Consider the following 9,332-nt stretch of genomic DNA (forward strand, 5'->3'; position numbering starts at 1 on the left):
AAAATACAGAGACAACAGGCGGCGATCCTACACCACGCGGCAACTTTCCAAGGTAAACAGTAACAATGGGTGCCAGTAGATTGCGCGCGAGAATTGAATTGGCTTCAGCAAATCTCGTCCGTGCTTAACGCGGGAAGAGAGAAACGGGAGGGGAGGGGCGCGGGAGAGAAGTGCAGTAGAAGTGCGTGCAGTATTGGGCGCAGAAGATTATCGTATTTCGACATTTGCAGCGAAGTGAAGAGAACGCGGCCATTTTTGTCAGAGGCTCGGGCTGTCGGCGTCGAATTCGGCGTCGCCTCATGTCATCACGGTAAATAAAGTTGTCAAAAAACAGATGTACAATGGAAAAAAACCGGTTCAGAATAAACTAACATGATTTGAACTATTAAAATACAGGAATGGTCAGAATTTAACTGGATTAATAGCAGAAATTTGTTAAATTTCGCCTCAATATCGGTTTCAAACGCCAGGTTTTCTCCTGTAAAGCATACTTTTTAGCATGCTGCGGCGTGTGACACGAAGACAACTTACGGCCGCCTGTCTCTCATCTACTCTCATCATCAAACGCAAGAGACGGGGCCACCGCCCCAGGAGGCGCGCGATTGCTGCTCCCACCGGCGCTCCTCCGGCGCCCAATCAGCGCACGCCGTGTGGCAAGAGAGAGATTTACAATCTTTGAATACTCTTATACACTCCAGGCTTCGCTCCTCCCCAGGTTTCACGTTAGTGGAGATGGCCCGAAATTTCTTTCTCGAGGCACTTGGTGTGCCTTCGCTTATCACCACCGTGTTGTGATAGTGCGTTTCGCTAGGACATCGATGCCAACAGTGAAGCATAGAAAGCTCAGCTTTAAAGGAAAAAAGAATTGGCTCCAATCCACGCTGTGAAGGTGGTTGGAAGGCAAAGCTTTAAACGACACCCACAACAGTTGCCCATGCGACCAGAGATTCTGGTCGCATGGGCCAGCCGTTCCAGAGATTCTGCCAGCCGTTAGCTGGAATTCGCGGGTTGCGTCCGGAACGCAGCTGCAGCGTCGGCCACGGCCGGGCTAGAGCGGCGGACGCCGCCGCTGTAGCCCAGCCGTGAATCGGGAGAAAGAAAGCGGAGAGGAGCGTCTTTCGAAGGGTGAGACAGCGAAACCAAGCCATCCTGATGTGCTAGCTTGGGGCTACACCACCGCGCGACACAAGCGCAGACGCCGAAACAATTCGGCATGTGAGCTTAGTGATTCCTATTTATACCAGTTTAAACTAGTTAGTTTCGTAAGTTTGAGAATTGCGAAAAAGCTGAGGGGGAAGCCAAGCTATAGCCAAGAGTTTGACACGTATCTCTTCGGCTCTTCGGTGTTTTGGTCGCGTTTCACGGGTTTTAACCTTGGACCTGTTGCCAACAGTCTTGTCCTAGGACCTATGGCACCTCAACGACCGGTCAGTGACGACGCCCGAGGCGCTGATGTGGGCCCCGGGCCAGCGCAGCATCACCATCGCCGACTAGGCCTAGCGTGCGCCGGCACCGCTGCACTAGAGGTAGGCGCGCCGCGGTTGCTATAGCAACGCCAGCGCTACGCTCGCTGTGCATGGATGCGGCGCTGCAACGCTACAGTATGGACGCTGAAGCGACTCCTGCTGCCCTGGATCCAATGGAGGACGAGCCAATTACGCCAACGGCTAATGGTGGTTCGACTAACACCAAGAAGCAGACATGTGATAAACCATCGGACTCGCATGCTACATCTACTCAGGACACTTCTGCGCACAAACGTGGCCGTGCATCTGAAGTGCATACGGTGGCCCCCGTGTTATCTCCGCTATACAAAGTGGCGGTTCAACCACGGGAGTGCTTCAATGTGACGACGCTGCCGAACCGTGTCCTCCAAGCCAAACTGGATTCGTGTCTCCAAACCACGGGGTTCCAGGGCTTCGCGATTCACCGGCCCACTAACAGCGTCTCCGTGCACGTGCGTCCGCTCAATGATGTGGACCGTCTCCATGGCCTGAAGGAAATTCCTCTACCTGGTCGCACCGCACTGCCCGTTCAAGCGTACCTGATTTCTGGCTCAGATCTCCGTAGGTATGTAGTTTCCGGCGTTGACCCAGACGAGTCCACAGAGGCATCATGAAAGTAGAAAAAACTGCGCGTAAAAGACAGGACCGTGACAAGTAGACAGGACAAGCGCTTGTCCTGTCTACTTGTCACGGTCCTGTCTTTTACGCGCAGTTTTTTCTACTTTCATGATGCTGCACCAACTAGCCCAACAACATGCTGTACTAAGCTCCACAGAGGCACTTGCGGCTACACTTACGTGCAGTACTCACAAGATCTTGCAAACCCGGTACATGGGTCGCAGCCGAACATGCCTTGTCACCCTTCAACGCCAGACGTCTCCGCCAGCGCGTATTACATATTATGGCTGCATCCTGCAATTCCGCCCTTACAAGCCAGGCGGGATATATTGCTACAGGTGCTTTCGGCCTGGCCATATGCGTGGGCCTCCTGCCCGCAAACTGAAGACACCGTCGAGAAGTCTCAAGAAACTGTCAAATATAAGTGTGGAATCTGTAAAAAGAATGACCACGACGTCACGTCCCAGGAATGCCCCGTTAAGCGCAAAGCTATCGAAACTCGTCGCAAGAATACTCGCGACCGCAAAGCGCCACTGCAAGACGGGTCTGACGGTGCGGTCAAGACTTCTAACCGGTACGCCATCTTGACTCCCACCGAGGAAGAGTTTCCTCCATTAAGCGTAGATGGTGAGCCCGAAGAGGTTCTTACGTACAAGGACGCATTCAAGCATGGCAAGGCACGGCGCAAACGTCAGGAATCGATCCACCGCATGAGCTAACTCTGGAAGCTCCCGAGGAGGTAGTAGAAATTGAAAAGCGGATTGCTACGCCCCAGGAAGACGTCCGACGTCTTCGTCACCGAAGGACTCTTCTGTCCCGCTCTTCTCAGCGCTCAGCAACCACTTGCACTCGGTCGTCTGCTCATGCTACGCTTGTCCCACCTGTGTCATTGCCAGCTGGCAAGCTGTCGCCAATCGAACTCATCCATTTTGTAGCGCAGCAACTGAAACAGCTCTCGTCCGTTTTGCTGACTCACCTTTCATCGTTGCAGTGATCTAAACGAACCACAAGTGCGTGCTTCAGTGGAACTGCCAAGGACTCGCAAACAAGGCTGGGGAGCTTCGCTACCGTATGCTTATCGGAGGTCTCCCCGTTTGGGCTCTGCTCCTGCAAGAGACCAACGCTCTTCCGAGTCTCCCCGGGTTCAACAGCTACACCTCGCCCACCATTCCAGATCGTCGGTGTAGCACAGTGAATGGACCTACAGGCAAGGCTGCTGTCTATGCCGCCAGCTGTTACCCCCAGGCTCAGCTGAAATTAGAAGCGTGGTGCAATGAATGACAGTAGGTAGTGGCCGTGTTAGTGCGCCTCCCTCAAACTGATGTCATACTGGTGTCATGTTACGTGCGCCCGCACAGCGGACGTTCCCCCGTGTTGCGTCTCGGTTAGATTGACAATTTCCTTCGCGCTCACACGGGGTGCGCAGTGCTGGTAGGTGGAGATTTCAACGCGCTGCATCCGACTTGGAAATACCCCTTGTTAAGTTCGGGCCCCTCACTTAATTATTAAAACCGCCCGGCAACTAGATATATTTCGCTGGGGTTAGTTTGTTTATATGTATTGTGTTTGTTTCCCCGCCGGCCGAGCTGAGTTAGGCGCGAGGGTCGTAAGGAGAACCTCTGGAGGCTTTTGTTATTTCCCGCGCTTTTGCGTCCACCCGGCGAGCGGGCCCGGAGACGACCCGTACAAACGCGTCGGTCACTCCATTATACCTGAAAGCGATGTCAGCTTTCGAAGAAGGATTTCCTTGCGAGAATAGCCGAAGCTGATGGGAGCTGAAGGTCGATCAAGGGGCCAAACAATGGGTCAGAGGTAGGAAGAGGTCACCAGACGTTCTGTCTGTGATAGTTGCACTGCTGAAAGTTACTGGGCGAAGTTTCCGCTCGCCACGCGTCTGAAACTGGCGACGCGGTGGCTGGTATGCGTTAATAGGTAGACGACCAAGCTTTGTTAGGTGGTCCACGAATTAACAAAGGAAATGAATTTCGGTGGCGCGGAGCACAAACATAGGCGTGCATGGTATGACAATACTTTAAGACGCGCCACCCGAGAACCGATTCCCGGAGTTGGGTCTGCTTTTAGTTGGTTGGTTTTCATTTCTGTTATATTTGTGTTTTGTGGAATACCTTTGGGTTTTTGTATGAGAGTGAGATAGGTGGGTCACGTGACTATTTTGAACCCACCTAGCTTTGTTTGTCACGGTGGCCAATCAGTGGCCTAGTGTGGGCTAATGAATGAGCCATCCTCACTCTCAAGTTGTGACGTCCCTTTGTGGGCGGGGTTTGTTGGTAAAACCGAGAGTTTGGTGTTTTCATAGGGGACCGGACAGAGAAAGAGGACAGAGACAGGAGCTGTACAGCGGCGATCCCCGCTCGACGCGGGCATTGCCCGACCTCTTGTTTACGATCACGAGCCATGAGTTGTAAATACGTAATGTAAATAAATTGTACATACTGTACATTTCGAGTTAATTTGGAGTAGACCGTCGTCGGCTATGTGCCGTCGGCCAACGAGCCAGCGAGTCGTGGTTCATCGGATCTTCTTTTATCGACGTCGGCCGACCGATACGTACCTTCGTATTTTAACTCCCCTACTCAAGCACACGAGGAGGTCTGGTGTTGGACGCGTTCACCGATGCGCACTTTGTGCTCCTTCAAGTGGTAGACACCCCAACTCGTCGACGCGGCCACCCGCGAAGCCCTTCGTACTCCCCTGACCTTTCTTGGTGGCTTGGAGCGCAGCCTGTGTCTTGGGATCGGGAGCCGGACTGCTGGGGCAGTGATCATTATCCCATCGGCATCGGCTTGGCTCCCGTTGGAAAACGTCCGCACCGCCGCCGCTGCTGTGTCCCAGACTGGGACTTGTTTCGGAGAGCTATGAACACCTCAGTTCATGAAGACACATCTGATCCCCTGTATGGGCTACGTGCCGCCCTTCGGGATGCCACCCGCCGCGGTGGCTCAGTGGCTAAGGCGTTGCGCTACTGAGCACGAGGTCGCGGGTTCGATTCCCGGCCGCGGCGGCCGCTTTTCTGATGGAGGCGAAAAGAAAAATACCCGTGTGTTTGAGATTTTGGCACACGTTAAAGATCCCCAGGTGGTCAAAATTAATCCGGAGCCCTGCACTACGGCGCGACTCATCGCCTGCGATGCGTCGGCGCGTTACACCCAACAAATCAATTAATCAAACCTTCGGGATGCCACGCGGACTTCTTGGGTAGAAGAGAACAAACCAGCACCAGACCTACATCTCTTAAATTTGTGGGCTGCTCGCCGCCGAGCGGAACTAGCAGCCAATAGAGATCCTTCAAATTCGGAATTGCGCACCTCGTTGCGCCATCTTACGGCTGCAGCTCGCCGCCATGAGAGGTCTCTATCTCGGCAACGGTGGTTGGACTGGTGTGCCTCACTGGGGCCATCCTCTACCACTGCGTCTTTCAGGTGCACTTTTCGTGGTATGGAGCTCGGTGGATGCACCCAAGAACCGGCTGCCACTGCGTGCCTCGCGTCTGGACGGACCCCATGCCAGTTTGCTCCGCAAGTGGCCAAGGGTTCTTCCCGAAGTACGACCAAGCTCGACCCCCATTTGCCTGCTCACCTACTCTGCCACCAGAGGCTGGTTCGCCTCCCAGACAGGAAGACCTTGACCGGATTCAGACACCATTCACCATGGCTGAGTTTCTGGCGGCAATAGACAAGGCGAAGTTACGCACAGCACCAGGCCCGGACGGTGTGACTTACGAAGCGTTTAAGAACATCGACGGCCCTGGTCTACAGTGGTATATCGACTGGCTGAACACAATCTGGGCCTCTTGTGACGTCCCGGTCGCCTTGAAGCACGCCGAAGTAGTGCCGATACCGAAACCCGGGAAGCCTCCTGACCATCTGAGTAATCTTCGGCCAATCGCACTAACATCGACCGTCTGTAAGCTCCTTGAACGGATGCTAGCCACGCGCCTTACAAGGTGGCTAGAACGATGGATGGTACCACCCGGCCCAGATTGGGTTTCGTACGCACCTGGGCACAGAAGACGGCCTAGGCCACCTCTCATCTATGGTGCTCTTAGGTGGTAGATCGAACAAAATCCGCACGGTCTTGGTTATGGACGTCCAAAAGGCCTACGACAACGTGAGTCACTCTGCCATAATCAGTATTCTACGGTGGCTCCTCCTTCCACCAGCAGTATGCCGTTTCATGGCGTCTTTTCTTCAGAGCCGCTCCTTCTCCATCCGCATTGGAAAAGAACGCGTTGTGCCTCAAGGCTCTGTGATGTCTCCAGTGCTATTTAACGTGGCCATGCTGCCTTTGACATGGAAGCTGGCTGAAATACCGGACACTTTCTTCCTTGTATATGCAGACGATGTGACTGTGTGCTGTGTGCACAATCAACTGCACCGGCAACATGCAGGTCTACAGACTGCCTTCGACATTACTTCATGGTGGTGATCAATCATTGGATTGAATCTGTCCCCTTCAAAGACTACATACATGTCAGTCACCAATCGTAGGGGAGGACGCCGTAGGGGAGGAGGGAGGGGAAGACACCAATATGCTTGTCCTTGAATGGGGAACCCCTGAAGACTGCTGCTCATATTAGTGTATTGGGGTTAGAAATAAGCGCAGCAGGTTCGGCAGCTTCATGGGTCCGTTCCACTCGACAAAAAGATGCCAGCATGCTACACTTGCTCCGCCGCATCGGCCAGAAGTCAGGGGGTGCCTGCTCCTGTGTCTTGCGTGTATTAGGGCGGGCAGTCTTTCAGCCTCGTATCGTCTACCAAGCCAAGTTTCAGCATCTCACTTTGCGCGACTGGGATAGTTTAGAAACCGAAAACCAGGAAGCAATGCGAGTGATCACCGGCCTTCCTCGCATGACCTGTATTCCGACCCTGCAAGCGGAGGCACATAACACAGTGTACAAACTTGTACACCATCGTCGATCGGCTCGTCTTCTAAAACCTAAATCGATTCCCGCCGCCACCGCCCTAGCGCACTGCTATGACCCCGCATCGCCTCTGATACCGTGTCCAGCTGAGCCACCACCATGGCACCGCCCACAGATCACTGACAACCGGCCTCTCGGGCGTATAAAAAGTATTCGCCCAGGGCAGCAGACCAACCCACCCCTCCCTACCGACACACCAGATGGCCTCCAGGCCCATGTGGATGCAGGGGTGGACAATGGCATCATCCACACGAGCCTAGTTTGCCCTGCTATGCCATCTGTAAACCAGACATGCACCTATGTTACAGAGGCACCACTTCCGTCGGTTTTGGCAGAGCTGGTCGCCATTCGTGATGGATTGTGTGCCCTAGGCCCTCGTCTGTGTGTTGCCCCACCGTCTTGCCTGATCATCTACACCGATTCAACGTAGGCTACTCGCGAGATATGGCGTGTATACAGCACATTGGGCATTGCATGCGATGTGCACCGGATACTGAAATCGTTCCCGTGCCCTGTTCGCATCCTCTGGACCGCGGTAGCGCGCCCACCCACGTCGAGGCCCACTTGGATGCTCATCCTCCGCAAGTAATGTACCTGCTCTCGCTTCTGCAGCTTTCCCTGCAGGACGCTCTTCTAATCATAAAAGAGTCTGTTCGGCGCTCCACGCGTGCCCTTCTTCCTCCGTGTGGGACTGACCTTCCTGGCGGCTTAACCCGCCGTGAGGAGGTCACGCTCAGATAATTCGCCTGGACGTTGCACTGACACCTGCTGTTCGTGAAATGGACTTCTAGCCTTGCGGTGACCTATGCAACCTGCCCCTACTGCCCTGTTTCCGCTGCGGAAGCGACGTTAGACCACCTCCTTGGGACATGTCCAGGACTCCAACGAGCCCGAACCGGCACATGGTAGCCCCAGGACATGATAGCCCGATATTCATCGGTGGACGCATGGCCCTCTTTATAGGCAGCTCTTGGACTTTCTTGCTGAAACTGGCCTATACGGCATTCTGTAGTGCTTGAAGCCGCTTGCATCCCGCCACTTTGGTTTTTAAAGACGATAGTCTTTCTTGGGCTCCTTAAACCCAGAAATTTTGGTCTGTCTGTATGTCTGTCCGTCTGTCTGTCTGTGACTCGATTCAGCCACCCGGCCAAAGCAAAACAATGCCTGCGTAATAGTCTTATATAGTCACAGCTAAATCTACCCGTCTAAGTCCGGTGTAATGTTCATACTTCTCAACATTGTTAAAGAAGAACAAGACATTACGCAAATATGAGAACAAATCAATGCAGAAGTGATATTTGCAGTGTTCCTTTATAAAAATTCAAACATGCTTGACTTTTGCGAAATTAAATACTTCATCAATTGCAGAAAAAGAATTCACTCCGCCGTCGCCTGCTGTCGCCCGCGCCACTATAGCTTCTGGCGCCATTTTAAGAAAGCAACCGGCAACAGCTACGCAAGGTTCCACTATATAGGTTCCACGTTCTGCTTGCAACGCACGTGGAGTAGGGAAACGCGGTTCTATAAACGTTGAAGTAGGGCGCATCGATTAACGCGCGTCTTCGCCGTACGGCAGCGTTCGCATCGAGACGCCCGGTTTGGAGCAGTGGAACGCGGGAAATTTAGAATGATTTAAGCAAACATTTGGCGTCTTCACCTTGGGAGGAGCGCGACCCAAGAGGAACAACATGAGAGGTGAGCGGTAAAGCGAAGGGAGGCATTTACTTCGCAAAAGCCGATAAAGACTATCGTCTTTTGACGGCATTTGCAACGAAAGGAGCGCGGCCAATTTTTTTCTTTCAATTCCTTTAATGCCCTGGGGCAACATGGTACAATAAAAAAAAGCTGGGGGAACTTTTATAATCGCTATTTTAGATGCAAAGCATCTCTTGGTCGGGGCTATGTCCCTCGCTCCGCCGTGCGGCGTCCACACCCCCACTGCGCATGCTCGGCTTGCTGAACGCCCGGTGGTGTCTTACCCTTCTATGGCTCCTGGAGCGACAGTGTTGCCGGAATCTTCCTGGGCCAGCACGAGACGAGCACGCTTCCCCTTTAAAGGGACCCAGAAAAGCCTTCTGTAAAAGTTACAAAAGGCCTGTATTGTCACGTAGCACCAATATAGCGATGCAATGCCATTGGAATTATTGATCTACATTCAGTATTAGCTGCGCCAGAAGCAATTAAATGCACCTCTCCCCACTTGCCGATCGACTCCTCCTCCCTCTCTGCCTCCTTCAAAGCATTCCTGCGCCTAGGCTCGCGTCAAT

This window comes from Haemaphysalis longicornis, unplaced genomic scaffold, assembly GCF_048455015.1.
Source record: "Haemaphysalis longicornis isolate Haplotype H1 unplaced genomic scaffold, Haemaphysalis longicornis Haplotype H1 scaffold_12, whole genome shotgun sequence".
NCBI classification, from domain to species: Eukaryota; Metazoa; Arthropoda; class Arachnida; order Ixodida; family Ixodidae; genus Haemaphysalis; species Haemaphysalis longicornis.